This window comes from Miscanthus floridulus, chromosome 12 (assembly GCF_019320115.1).
Source record: "Miscanthus floridulus cultivar M001 chromosome 12, ASM1932011v1, whole genome shotgun sequence".
NCBI classification, from domain to species: Eukaryota; Viridiplantae; Streptophyta; class Magnoliopsida; order Poales; family Poaceae; genus Miscanthus; species Miscanthus floridulus.
In genome coordinates, this window is record NC_089591.1 from 73,586,855 (window position 1) to 73,599,031 (window position 12,177).

At 43.7% G+C, this 12,177-nt stretch overlaps 1 long non-coding RNA gene and 1 pseudogene across 3 annotated transcripts; both read right to left on the minus strand.

Annotated features, from left to right (window-relative positions):
- Positions 1-227: 227 nt before the first annotated feature.
- LOC136496818 (uncharacterized) lies at positions 228-2,715 on the minus strand. 3 transcript variants are annotated; one of them, XR_010769135.1, is made up of 3 exons: positions 1,891-2,715; positions 1,604-1,656; positions 228-564 (listed from the first exon to the last, which is right to left on the minus strand). It is a non-coding gene; the product is annotated as an uncharacterized lncRNA (long non-coding RNA). The 3 variants fall into 3 exon arrangements; XR_010769136.1 differs by having other exon boundaries at positions 228-862; XR_010769134.1 differs by lacking the exon at positions 228-564 and adding an exon at positions 854-1,483.
- A 1,963-nt stretch (positions 2,716-4,678) lies between these two features.
- On the minus strand, positions 4,679-6,943 carry LOC136496126 (uncharacterized; annotated as a pseudogene).
- Positions 6,944-12,177: the final 5,234 nt, after the last annotated feature.

Sequence of the window (12,177 nt, forward strand, 5' to 3'; positions counted from 1 at the left end):
TAAGTCAAACATTGGGAATATAAATCATGAATAACTTTTAAGTTGTTGAGTTTGAAAATGTGAAAACCATATGTATAGATTTGTCTTGAAAAATACTTTCACAAAAATTTACATATATCACTTTTTGATAAATATCTTTATAAAAATAAGTAGTCAAAGTTATGCTTTAGAGACCGTGTCGCTGTCAAAACGACTCATTTTTTAGTATGGTGGGAGTATTTTCTAACACATATCTCTGTTTTTTATAACCGGGAAGTTGGGAAGACCATTTAGTTATCATTGTCGTTGCAAACAAAATACAAGTTTCTGATATTCTTGAAACCATATGGCATTTTAAAGGAGATAAAGAGATATATTTGGTAACATGAAACCTTAAAAATCGCACGAAGAAAAATCAGTACGTTTCTGAACTCCATATTGAGTTTATGTTCAAATCATGGTCACCACTCGCTTATGAGTGGCGTGACGGTGCTGGCCCCTCTGCTGGATCATTGGACATTTGCCTTTGATGACTTCACCGCTGGCATGGAGCACATAACTGATAAATAGACCAATCAACACCGCCTGCTAGAAGCAATTTGGCCATGGAAATTTCATCAAACAGAAGCAGAAATATCAGATGCCTAAATTAGGATATGGGGGATGAAATCCATGTGGCAAAAACTAAAAAAGAATCAGCAAACTGAAATGACTAAATGGCAGATGTACGGCACTTTTAACTGCAAAACATAAAACACCTAAGGAAACATGTCAGGAGATCTGTAGAATTACCGAGGATGCACTTGTATTCGAGCTACTTTCAAGCAATCTCGAAGAACACAATCATCTCGTTTACTAACTGCTTCCTAAGAAGTAAGAACACCTTCAAGGCGATGACAATGAAATTGTCAGCAACAGAACTATTGGATATATTGCAGAGTTTTATGTTGTGAGTTCCATCATCGAAATTATCTGATATGTGTATAGGTATTGATAAAATGTGCACGTTTAAGCACTGGAAAACCGGACTATCAGAGCTTCAGACGACAGCAAAAATGTTTTTTTAAGGTGGTATATCTGGCTGCTTTCTATTTTTTCCCTTTATCTTATGCTCTTGCTTTGTAGAACTTTGACAACGAAAGTAAATTTGTGTCCAACTATGCTATGTAATTCTTGGTTTCAGATATCCTTGTCTTCTAGTTATCTTCACCAGTGGAAGCAATGTACTATAAGGTCAAACTTGTAAGATGATGATTGCAAGTAAAGGGAGATAAAGCATGTTCTGAGGTTGCTCCAAACAAAGCTAGCCCTAAAATCTATCTTATCTTATTTTTTCAACACTAAGCTTAGCTAAAAGCTATGTTATTTTTCAACACTAAGCTGTTTTTGCTGAAGTCCTAAAATCATGCTGCTTTATGCAGTTGACAAGGGCAGATAACCTCTCATCAATCAATACACTGAACCACCATTTCATCAGGCAAGCAGTTCTTTGGATGTTGAAACTCTACAAGAGTTTGAAAGCACATGGAGGATACAAGTCATCACTATTTAAAGCATGCCATTAAACACAATCTCAAGTGATCAACACAAATGATTTTAGAAGTGCATCACTTAGTATCTGTACCTTCTAGTTAACATGGTGCTGCCCAGGCACGTCTTCAGTGTTTTTTTTTCATTCTGCAAAATTCAACGACCAACGTTTTTTAGTCAAGAAAAAAGGCATGTCCGAGAGCGAGATCTCAGTGATGCCAGATAAACTTTCAAGTTAAGCATGAGAGGTGTTTCAACATAGAAATGGACTGAAACTTTAGTGTGTTTTAGTATATTCTAATGAATCAAAGAGTAAGTTTTCTATCAGATAAAGAAGCCTTTCATATGCAAAGTATAATTGTCCGCTAAAGAGAGCTAAACCTTGTAGTCATTTGATCGAGCATATGGTGGGTGTCGTCTATGGCGATGTTGCTAGCAGCTGCTGGGGCGTTAGATGCACGCTCTAGGCGTGGGAGGGAGTAGAGAGGCACGGGGAAGCTGCACAGCGCCGGTGCTACTTGCCTTCTTCCTCATGGCAGCCATGCTCACCTTCTTCTCCACATCAATGACAGTGTGGCGTGTAAGGTGCACATTTGGAGGAGGCATGCTGGGAATGCGTAGAGCTGGCGCCCGAGCACTGCGGCGTGCAGTAGTACGCGCGGACCAGAGCACGACGGGAATCTTGCATACCTCCGAGGAGCCCCGCTGCTAGTGACTTCTCACCACGGCTGCTGCCTGGGCGCCTCCTCGCTCGGTCGTCCTGGCGCCGGCCGCAGCATCCCCGCGCGGGACGGGCGCCAATGGCTCGGCCGCCCAGGCTGCAAGGTCGAGGCCGCCCCGCGACGACAGTAGCACGCATCGATACGTCCCTGGTAGGGACCCCTCGCCGTGGCTGCTGTCTGGGCGCCTCCTCGCGCGGCCGTCCTGGCGCCGCCCGCAGCATCCCCGCGCGGGACGGGCGCCAATGGCTCGACCGCCCAGGCTGCAGGGTCGAGGCCGCCCCGCGACGACAGGTCACCCGCATCACCACTTCCTCTGTGTCGCCATAGACGTGCCGCCGATTAGGTCTACCTCTCGGACGGACGGATTTGGCTCGCCCGGCTGCGGGGGAGGGACCGGAGCAGGGAGGGGCGGCGGCGCGGAGAAGACTAGGAAGGAGGAGCGGCGCCCGTCGAAGGCGTGGAGAGGGTTCGCGAAGCGTGCTAGACGGTCAGGTTGAACGGTTAGATCAATCTCGACACGGGGATGGAACGGCCGATAAAAAAACAGGCGACGTGGCCCGATGAGATACGCGAGCTTGGTTCTGATTTTTTTTTAAAGGCAAATCACATATTCATTAGACACAACATTGAGACAAATCATCTGCAACAAGTTTACTTACAAAGTCAGGGCTTTGGCTATTTAACAGCTCAGTATCAGATGATAACATACAGACTCCATAAGTAGCCAAAACATCAGCCACCTTATTACAACACCTTCTACAATTTAAGATAACACATGATGAAAATTCAAATCGCATTATTTGTTGGGCTTGTCATATGAGGCCACCAACACCACTTCGATCAATTCCAATCGCAATAAGAGCAGAGGCCAACACAAAAGCGCATGTCTCTAGGATGATGCGTGGCATGCCCCATTGTGAAGTAAAAAAGCAAACCTTTGTATGACGTCATTGCCTCAGTGTGTAGAGTTGAAGCTGCATAGTTGATCTTTCCAGCCCCTGTAGCAAGCAACTCACCATGATTATTCCGCACAACAAAGCCCCAACCTCCTGTTCTTGTTTTTGGATCAAAAGCTCCGTCAATATTAACTTTATATATGTCCTCAGGTGGTGGCTTCCCATTATCTTTGGTAGCTTGAATTGATTTCTTCTTGGACACGTTTAGTTTTTCAAACTCCATTTAAAAGTAATTGACATAATTATTAATTTTGTCTACATTCGGCATCCTTCCCCGTCATTGGCCTTGTTCCTCGCTGACCACCACCTCCAAAGGAAAATTATAACCTTCAATTGAGTATCTTTTTCTAGCTTCCAAATAATATTACAGGTTTCCCATGCCGAAACAGAAATCAACAATTGAATCCTGATGTGTTCCATATTCATTAGACGCCAGCATAGTTTAGCATACTTACACTTGAAAAAGAGATGCCGGTTATCCTCATCAAGCCTTGTACAGACGGAACACCTCGTGTCAATGACAACTCCGCGCCTTGCTAAATTTCTTCGTACCGGTAAACTGTTATGAGCAAAACGCCACATAAACATTTTGACTTTGTTAGGTACGTTGAGTTTCCGTATTCTGTGCCATTCGAAATCACTGTCATCTGTAACGGTCCCTAAAGTAGAAGCATCCCAACCAGCCAATGTATCTCTTCTTGCCACTGCAACCTTGTAGGAAGATTTGACAGAAAATAAACCTTTTGCATCAAAGTACCATACAGGCCAATCCTCCAAATTTTTAGCAATTGGTATTCTTAAGATCTCATTTGCATCTTCCGGCCAAAATATTTCACGAATAAGTTGCTCATCCCATACACATGTTACAGGGTTGATAAGCTCACTAACTTTTATTAAGAGGTTAGTTCCCTTAGGTGTAGCCGGCTTTCTTGTCAACCCTTTGGGCAGCCATGGGTCCTCCCAAATTCTCACATTTTCACCATTACCAATTCTCCATATGATCCTCTCCTTCAGCAGGTCAACCCCTTTCAAAATACTACTTCATGTATATGAAATACCAAATCGGGACGAACAGTGTAGTATATCTAAATTTGGAAAATATCTTGCCTTCAAGACTTGCCCACTGAGAGAATCAGGGAAGGGAATTAATCTCCACGCTTGTCAAACATATTAAATAGGTGCAAGTCTCAAAATCCAAGCCCACCTTTCTTTTTTGATTTGGTCAGTTTTTTCCAACTTAGCCAATGTATTTTTTTTGTTTTGTCCTGCTGACTCCACTAGTATCTCCCAATAATCATGTTCAGATCCTCACACAAGCCCTTGGTAAGATCAAAGCGGGACATGGCATAGGTTGGAATAGATTGTGCCACAGCCTTAATAAGTAAAAGTTTCTCCTGCTAGCCTTGAATCCTGGACCAGATCTTTTTCTTGATATACTCAAAGGTATTTTTCCTAGATTTTCCAACTAAAACCGGCAGCCCCAATTAACGCTCACTTGTTGCAACCTCTAAGATTGAGAGGTGTAGTTCTCATATGATCTTTGACCCGCTGGTGAGTATTTGGGCTGAACATAATTGTTGATTTATCTTTATTAATTACTTGCCCAGAAGCTCTTTCATAGACTTTCAAGATACGGCCTAGTTCTTGTGCATCACTTGCCTTTGCTCTCATCAAAATTAATGAGCCGTCTGCAAAGAAAAGATGGTCTACTCTTGGTGCTCCCCGATAGACTTTAATGCCCTCAAGCTTGCCCTCCTGTTCAGCTTTCTGTAACAATGCTGAAAGCCCTTCTGCACATAAAATAAACAGGTAAGGTGAAAGAGGATCACCCTGCCTTAAACCCAGTTGAGGGATGATTCGATGAGTGTAAGAATCATTGACTTTAATCTTATATGAGACCGAGGAAACACATTTCATAATAAGTTGCACCCATCTATGATGAAAACCCATCCTCCTCATCATATTTTCTAAGGTCCACTCCACTCTATCGTAGGTTTTACTCATATCAAGCTTAATAGCAGTCAACCCTTTTACCCCCTCTTTCTAGAATTCAAGTGGTGAATTAATTCATAGGTCAACAAAACATTATCAGTAATTAACCTTCCTGGCACAAAGGCACTTTGAGAAGGGAAACAATCTCAGGAAAAAAAAATCTTAAGCCTATTGGCAAGCACTTTTGAGATAAGCTTATATAAAAACATTGCACAAGCTAATTGGCCGTAAATCTTTCAGCATCTTTGGTGAGCTAGTTTTAGGAATTAGAACAATAATTGTATCATTCCACCCATCAGGTATTGGCCCACCATTAAGGACATCAAGAACTTTTTTAACACGCTATTCAATGAGAGACCAGAATTTCTTATAAAAGATAGAAGGTATACCATCTGCACCCGGGGCTTTCAAGTCACCTATGCTCACAAGAGCATTCCATATTTCCTCTCCAGAAAATGGAGCGAGTAATGCTTCATTCATTTCTAGGCTGACTCTTGGGTGTACACAATTCAGCACCTCATCAAAGGAAGAATCCACATGAGACATAAATAAGCTCTGATATTGATTAGTAATAAAATTCTTCAATTGCTCTCCAGCCACAAAATTCCCATTATCATCCATTAATTTTGTAACATGGTTTTTCCTTCTCCGTTTTGAGGCAAAGGCATGGAAAAAAACAGTATTCCGGTCACCTTTCAACAACCATGTGTTATGAGCTCGTTGCTTCCCGTAAACATTTTGCTGGTCTTGCAAGCGTTCGAGCTTATAACGCAAAATGTGTTGTCGGTTTACTGATTCTTGAGAAATTCCCTGTCTCCTCCACATCTCTAGCTCCCTTCTCACCTTCTTAATTCTCTTCTCTAACTCACCCAACACATTTTTGTCCCACTCCTTTAACACCCCGAGAACTTTCTTCTGTATCGCCATTATGCAGTCACATCCTTCCTCCATTGCCCCTCTCCATGTCTCCACTACTTTGGTTTCACAATCCTCTTCTTCCAACCCCCTTGCTTCAAATTTTGGTAACACCTCCACTTGCTCCCCCCATGCCATACATTCCCTTCTCCCCACATCAATTATATTTGGTCTGTGATCTGAATGTCTAGGATCTCCATTAGTAACCTTAACCAAAGGAAAGATGGATCTCTAGGCACTATTGGCAACGGCTCGGTCTAGCCTCTCCTTTGTAAAACTACTAGCCGAGCAATGGTTATTACGCCAAGTAAATGGATCACCCACAAACCCCAGATCATGAAGATCACAGTCCTCCAGTACCATCCTAAATTTCTGCATATTTGATTTTGCTCTCTGTGAGCCACCTTCCTTCTCACATCCAAATAAAATTTCAATAAAGTCTCTGTTGTACAGCCATGGCAAGTCAAATTTTGCCTTCAACTCATGCATAGTTACCCATGTGTTTTCCTTCTTATCATTTCTTGACTCACCATAAATACCAGTAAATCTCCATAGTAGCCCATCATCTTCCTTTATGATACTATCAATGTGGTATTCCGATAAGTTTTTAACCCCTATATCTACTCCTCTTTTCCAAAACAATGCCAGACCACCACTTGATTTGTTACTATCCACCGTCACCAAATTAGGCATTTCCAGCTTCCATCTCAACCACTCCATCCATTTCCCATCATGTTTAGTTTCTGAGAGGAAAAGGACATCAGGGGCCTCCCGCTTTTGGATATCCAGAAGTCCTCAAATTGCCGGACCGTTCCCCAATCCCCGGCAATTCCACGTTATTAACCTCATTTTTGCACGCGAGGCTGCTCCAGCAGCCCCGCATTTTCATTTTTCATCTTTTCCAAACTCTCAAAATCCCCACTATCACCCTTTATTTCTTGACATGACAATCTCTCTGGATTCATTGGCACAAGGGCCAAAGATTTTTCCTTGGGCCTATTCTTCATTAAACTCATGTCAGACTTCCCTTTTTTGGTGTCGGAAGGAATCAGCTTATCATCTATAGAAAAATCATCCACCATCGTATCATCGTAAGATGAAGGGCAGGCTTGGTGCAAGCGGTAGAGTCTTACCGTCTGTGACCGAAAGGTCCCGAGTTCGAGTCGCGGTCTCCTCGCATTGCACAGGCGAGGGTAAGGCTTGCCACTGACACCATTCCCCAGACCCTGCACGGAGCGGGAGCTCTCTGCACTGGGTACGCCCCTATTTTATCGTATCATCGTAAGATCCACTAGCAAAGTCAGGCACTTCATTTTCAATTGGTGAAGAAACTTCAGCCCCCTCATCCTCGCCATCTATCTTGCTAACATCTCTATCGTTGTCATTACTCTTCTTTGTGACTGATTTGTTACAATCTAAACTTCCACAAGCTCTTGAAGAGTTGCTCCTTCTAGATGAGTTCCCTTGAACATACCATTCGCCCTGACTTTTTGTCCTTCTATCCTCTGGAGCACGTAATTTTTCACTGCATGGCAAATTTCCATTTTTTATCTCGAGTAGCTGGTGTGGGACAGTCAATTTCTAAATGGCCAATTATTCCACATGAAAAGCAGAAGAAAGGAACTCTCTTATAGACCACATCGTACCATTCCTTTCTCTGTCTTCGAGATGCGAACACAGAAATACCTCGCGGCAAAGGCTCATTTAAAGAGATAATTATCCTAGCTCTTAGATCCTTTCTAACTACTTTTTTTTGCCTGTCCACATCTATTTTCAACACTTTCTTTCCAATTTTACCTGCTAGTTTAAAACCCCACTTTTCATCACGCAGCTCAAAAGGGAGATTTAGGATGTTCACCCAAATAGCCAATTCGTCAAAAGTTACATCACTTGGGCGTAAATCATAATTAAACTCCTGTAAAATCACAGCTTGCCGACCACCAGATTGTCGTTCGATATACCATGGGGAGCCATCAAGAACTCTATTTTTGTCCAGCACCGAATCAAATTCAGCAATAAAAAGATCGTCGCCCACCATTCGTGCCACCAAACCTTTTGGATTACCCCAGGCTGGGCGCATAGCTGACATAATGGTTGGCAACTGCAAAGGATTGGGACCAAGAACCTTTCCAATCACCGCATGGTTTCCCACAGCTAAGTCTGAATCTTCTGCATCATCTAGAACTAGAGTTTCCTTTTCTTTTGCAGTCAAATTAAGCTTACCAAACAAATCTGAGACCTGCTCCTCCACTCGAAGAGATTGCTCCTTCTCACATCTTTTCTCCCTTATACCAACTCCAGGAATCGAGGGGGAGACCTCCCCAACTTCCAAGGCTGCAAGTTCCTTTTCTTTCCCCTGCTTCCGCGCCATCAGCCACTGTCACCACTGGAACTCAAAATCCAACCAAGGACGGGCAGCGATGCTACGATCACCCCTTGTTCGTCCCGAATCAGATCCGAGCTCAGTGTAGATAGAGCTGATAGGTGAAGGAACTCAAATCAAAACAGATCACCAAGAGAAGATTACCACGAAGCAGCAAGACCTGGACGGAGACACCTGCAAACACTGGAGCACATCCCCGCCTCTGGCTTAGGCAAGCAGCGCACTCTCCTATGGTGCCTGCACAGCTTCCTCCAATCTCACGAGCAGAATGGGGTGGAGATGAGGAAATCGCCTCTCTTTACTGTTCACTCGAGATCACTCGAGAAGGCTGGTGGGCATGATCTGTTGGAATTGCAATATACTGACCGATCATGCCCACCACTTAGAGATGAGCCTTTTATCTAAGTGCCATTAAAAAAATTGTAATTACACATAAATCATTAAAAAAAGTTGATCGTACACAGGTGCCACTGCTCTAAATTTCTTTGCCTTATAAATCATTCCGTCTAAATACAACGCTAACTGTGGCTAATGGATGAGAAAAAAGATAAGCAAACCCTCAGGAAGAAGAGACTATCTGATGGTCCAGAAATATAAAATTATCAGATTGTTCATTCATCCATATGCAAAATATTACAGCTCCATTACATCAGCATTTCATACCATCCAAATGATTTCATACCACAAAAGTCAAGGTATTCTCCAGGAGTACAGCACCAATGCATCATCAAAACAACATGGTGGAGTCACCTTTGTTCATTCCAGCAGCAGTTACTTCTTACTTCTGATATTTTTAGCTGGGCTGGAAGGGTCAGCTAGAGCCTTGCTGCTTGTTCCCCTAGCTGGAGTGGTAGACATATCTTTCCCCTAGCTAGAGTGGCAGACACATGTATTTGCTCCAAGAGTAGGCAGATGCCCACACGTGATCATTCAAAATTTTACCACTGAACCTTTTCGTAAAATTTTAAACTAAATGCCACATGCACTCTCTATGTTCAGCACGTGGAAAGACCTCACTAACACCATGCATTATTGTCTGCCCGCAGTCAGTGCAAAATGTCAGATCAGGTGGGGTGCCTATTACTTCCTTCAACCTCTTCATAAACCAAACCTATTTTTCATTTGTTTCAGAATCAATGACACCTATTGCTACTGGGTACATCCAGTTGTGCGCATCAAGGGCCTATTTGGTTCATAGCGTGGCCTGGGGGTGCTCGCCCAGGCAGCTCGATCCGGCCGCCAGGCGCTCAAAATCGACGGCCTAGGGAGCTGCCTGGCCCAGGCGCCTTCACTAGGGTCAAAACCAAACAGGCCCCAACTGCACAAGCAATGCACAACTATCCCCTAAATTTTTCTCACAAGAAAGTGCTATCTACTGCCAAATATGGCCTACAACCTCTAAGGAAACCATCAACACATGGTTTCAGGGCTAAAAAAACCTATTAAACCTATTTTTCTTGTTAATGGCGTGGTGATCAATCACAACAAATGAACCAGAACATATTTCATCTGGTTGGGCCTTGAATCTATACAGGTTATCAAAGCTTTTATTTCAGGGCCCATACGGTTTATCCAATGCAAGATTCTTACCATTCCACACCCTCTTGTACGGTATTAAGATTTTGTACTCATCCTTCAGCCTTCTTTGGAGTTCAGTAGCACCAACAGTTGCATCTTCTTTCAACGAGTCAATCACTTGTTCACAGACCCAAAACTATGTAACCCCTTTACATACACCAGGCCTCCTTTTGCTTTCACAGGTATGGGGATATGTGTTCCTCTTCACCTGTAAATGGCATAAAAATGAAATACTTATATCTGAAAACAACTGACAGATAAAAAAACATACAAATTCAAAACTAACAGATTACCTTAATTGATTCATCATCCTTCATGGTTGAGGCATGAATTCTCCACCCGCAGCCCTTAGTACTCCCACAGCAGTAAACTCGGTACCTTCCCGTGTCACTCTTTTCAATGTCATAATGAAACTAATGTTTCACAGCATGTGAAGCTAAAGCCAGCTTAAATGCATACATGTCTTTATACACACTGCCTACTGTCATAGGAGGATCCTTCTTGTCATACTCAGCATCAGGCATATGATCAGGCTAATTATCTTTAACAATGACATCTACATCCTCCATTTCATAATTATCATCATCATCAGACACAGATTTATCATCACTGTCTGTTTCACAGTATGTATCTGCATCAGATCCTTCACAATCCCTTTGTCTGCTGCAACCTTGACTCTGAGGTTTTGAAGGTGGTGGATGTTGAGGACCAAGGTCTATATACAACCCTTCCTCATCAACACCCACATGCTCATTCGATGGGTTTGGGTTAGCCATGTATTCATCATCTGCAGTTCACTCTGGGTATGGCTTGGTTGTGCAATGCTAGGACAAGACAGTGAAGGGGTGAAGGGGTTCTCAACAGACTACCAAGAACCGCTAAAATCCCAACCGCTAAAATCCCAAGGAGGAATTTCAGGAGGCTCTGTACTGGGACTGTGGTAACCAAAAGTCAGGAAGCAACACTTGGAAGCATTATGTTTTGCAAACATGTCAAGCAAATCTTGGTCGGTGCAAACTTGGATGTTCATCTGTCTCTCAATGCAGAAGTAAAACAATCTCACAACATCCCCATAATCAGAAGTATACTTATTCTCAACTTCAGCAACCAGATCTACGAAGTTGGTACGATCAGCATCGACGACTTTGTTCAAGCTAAACCACCGAGCACGAGTATGGCGAGCAGTTATCAGGATTTCTAGGTTGTAGCTACCAGCAGGGTCCATCCTACAGATGAACAACAACGAGTTCACATACATTTATCTATCTAAAATCACACTATATCAACCACGACTACTACACGTAACTGACCACAATCACAAGGACCAAGCAATCGAAGCGGGAAAACCCCCTAAAAATGGTACTCACCCATCAGAAAACCAAGGAGGTTGGTCGGCGCGCGCGCCCCCTTGTTTACGGCCATGCGCCGCCAATCCGAAGGATCCACTGTCTCTTCGTTCAGGCCTCCTCTTCCTTGCTCCACTACCTCATTCCACGCCGCAAGCATGGGGGATTGGGGGGGGGGGGGGGGGGAGGGTTCTTCTCTCTGCGCCGTAGCCGCAAGCAGGGCTGGATCGTCTTCTTCTCTCCCCGCCGACGCCGCTAGGGTGTGGGGGAAGAGGACGCTGAGGTAGTACTTTGGACTGGACATACATACATAAGATTCCAGGCACGCGCCAATTAACAGAAATGCTGCGGAGAATGAAGAATTTTGTGTTCGTGCCAATTAACAGAAATGACACTGCAAAATGACAGGATGACAGGAATCTGTACAGACAATACAAGCGCGGAACTCAAAGCTCAAGTTGGCGCACGCCTGCTCTATCCTGTCCTTAGCGTGCATGTGCGTGCACCGTGCTGCCGAACTCCCAGCGATTTTGCAATTGCAGTCCAGCGAGCCTGAACGGCTACAAAACTGCAGGGCATGTGCAGGGACCAAAACAACGTGAGACAGTATCGTGCACTGCTCTGAAACATTTCTCTGAATCGCTAGTTGCTCATTCTTCTTTCCTCATTTCCTTACATGGCATGCCCACAAGCAAATATGCTGCCACGTCAGATGCTCAGGACTCAACTTAGCCCTCACGGGCGGGCGCATCATAGTGACAGCGGTACAACACACC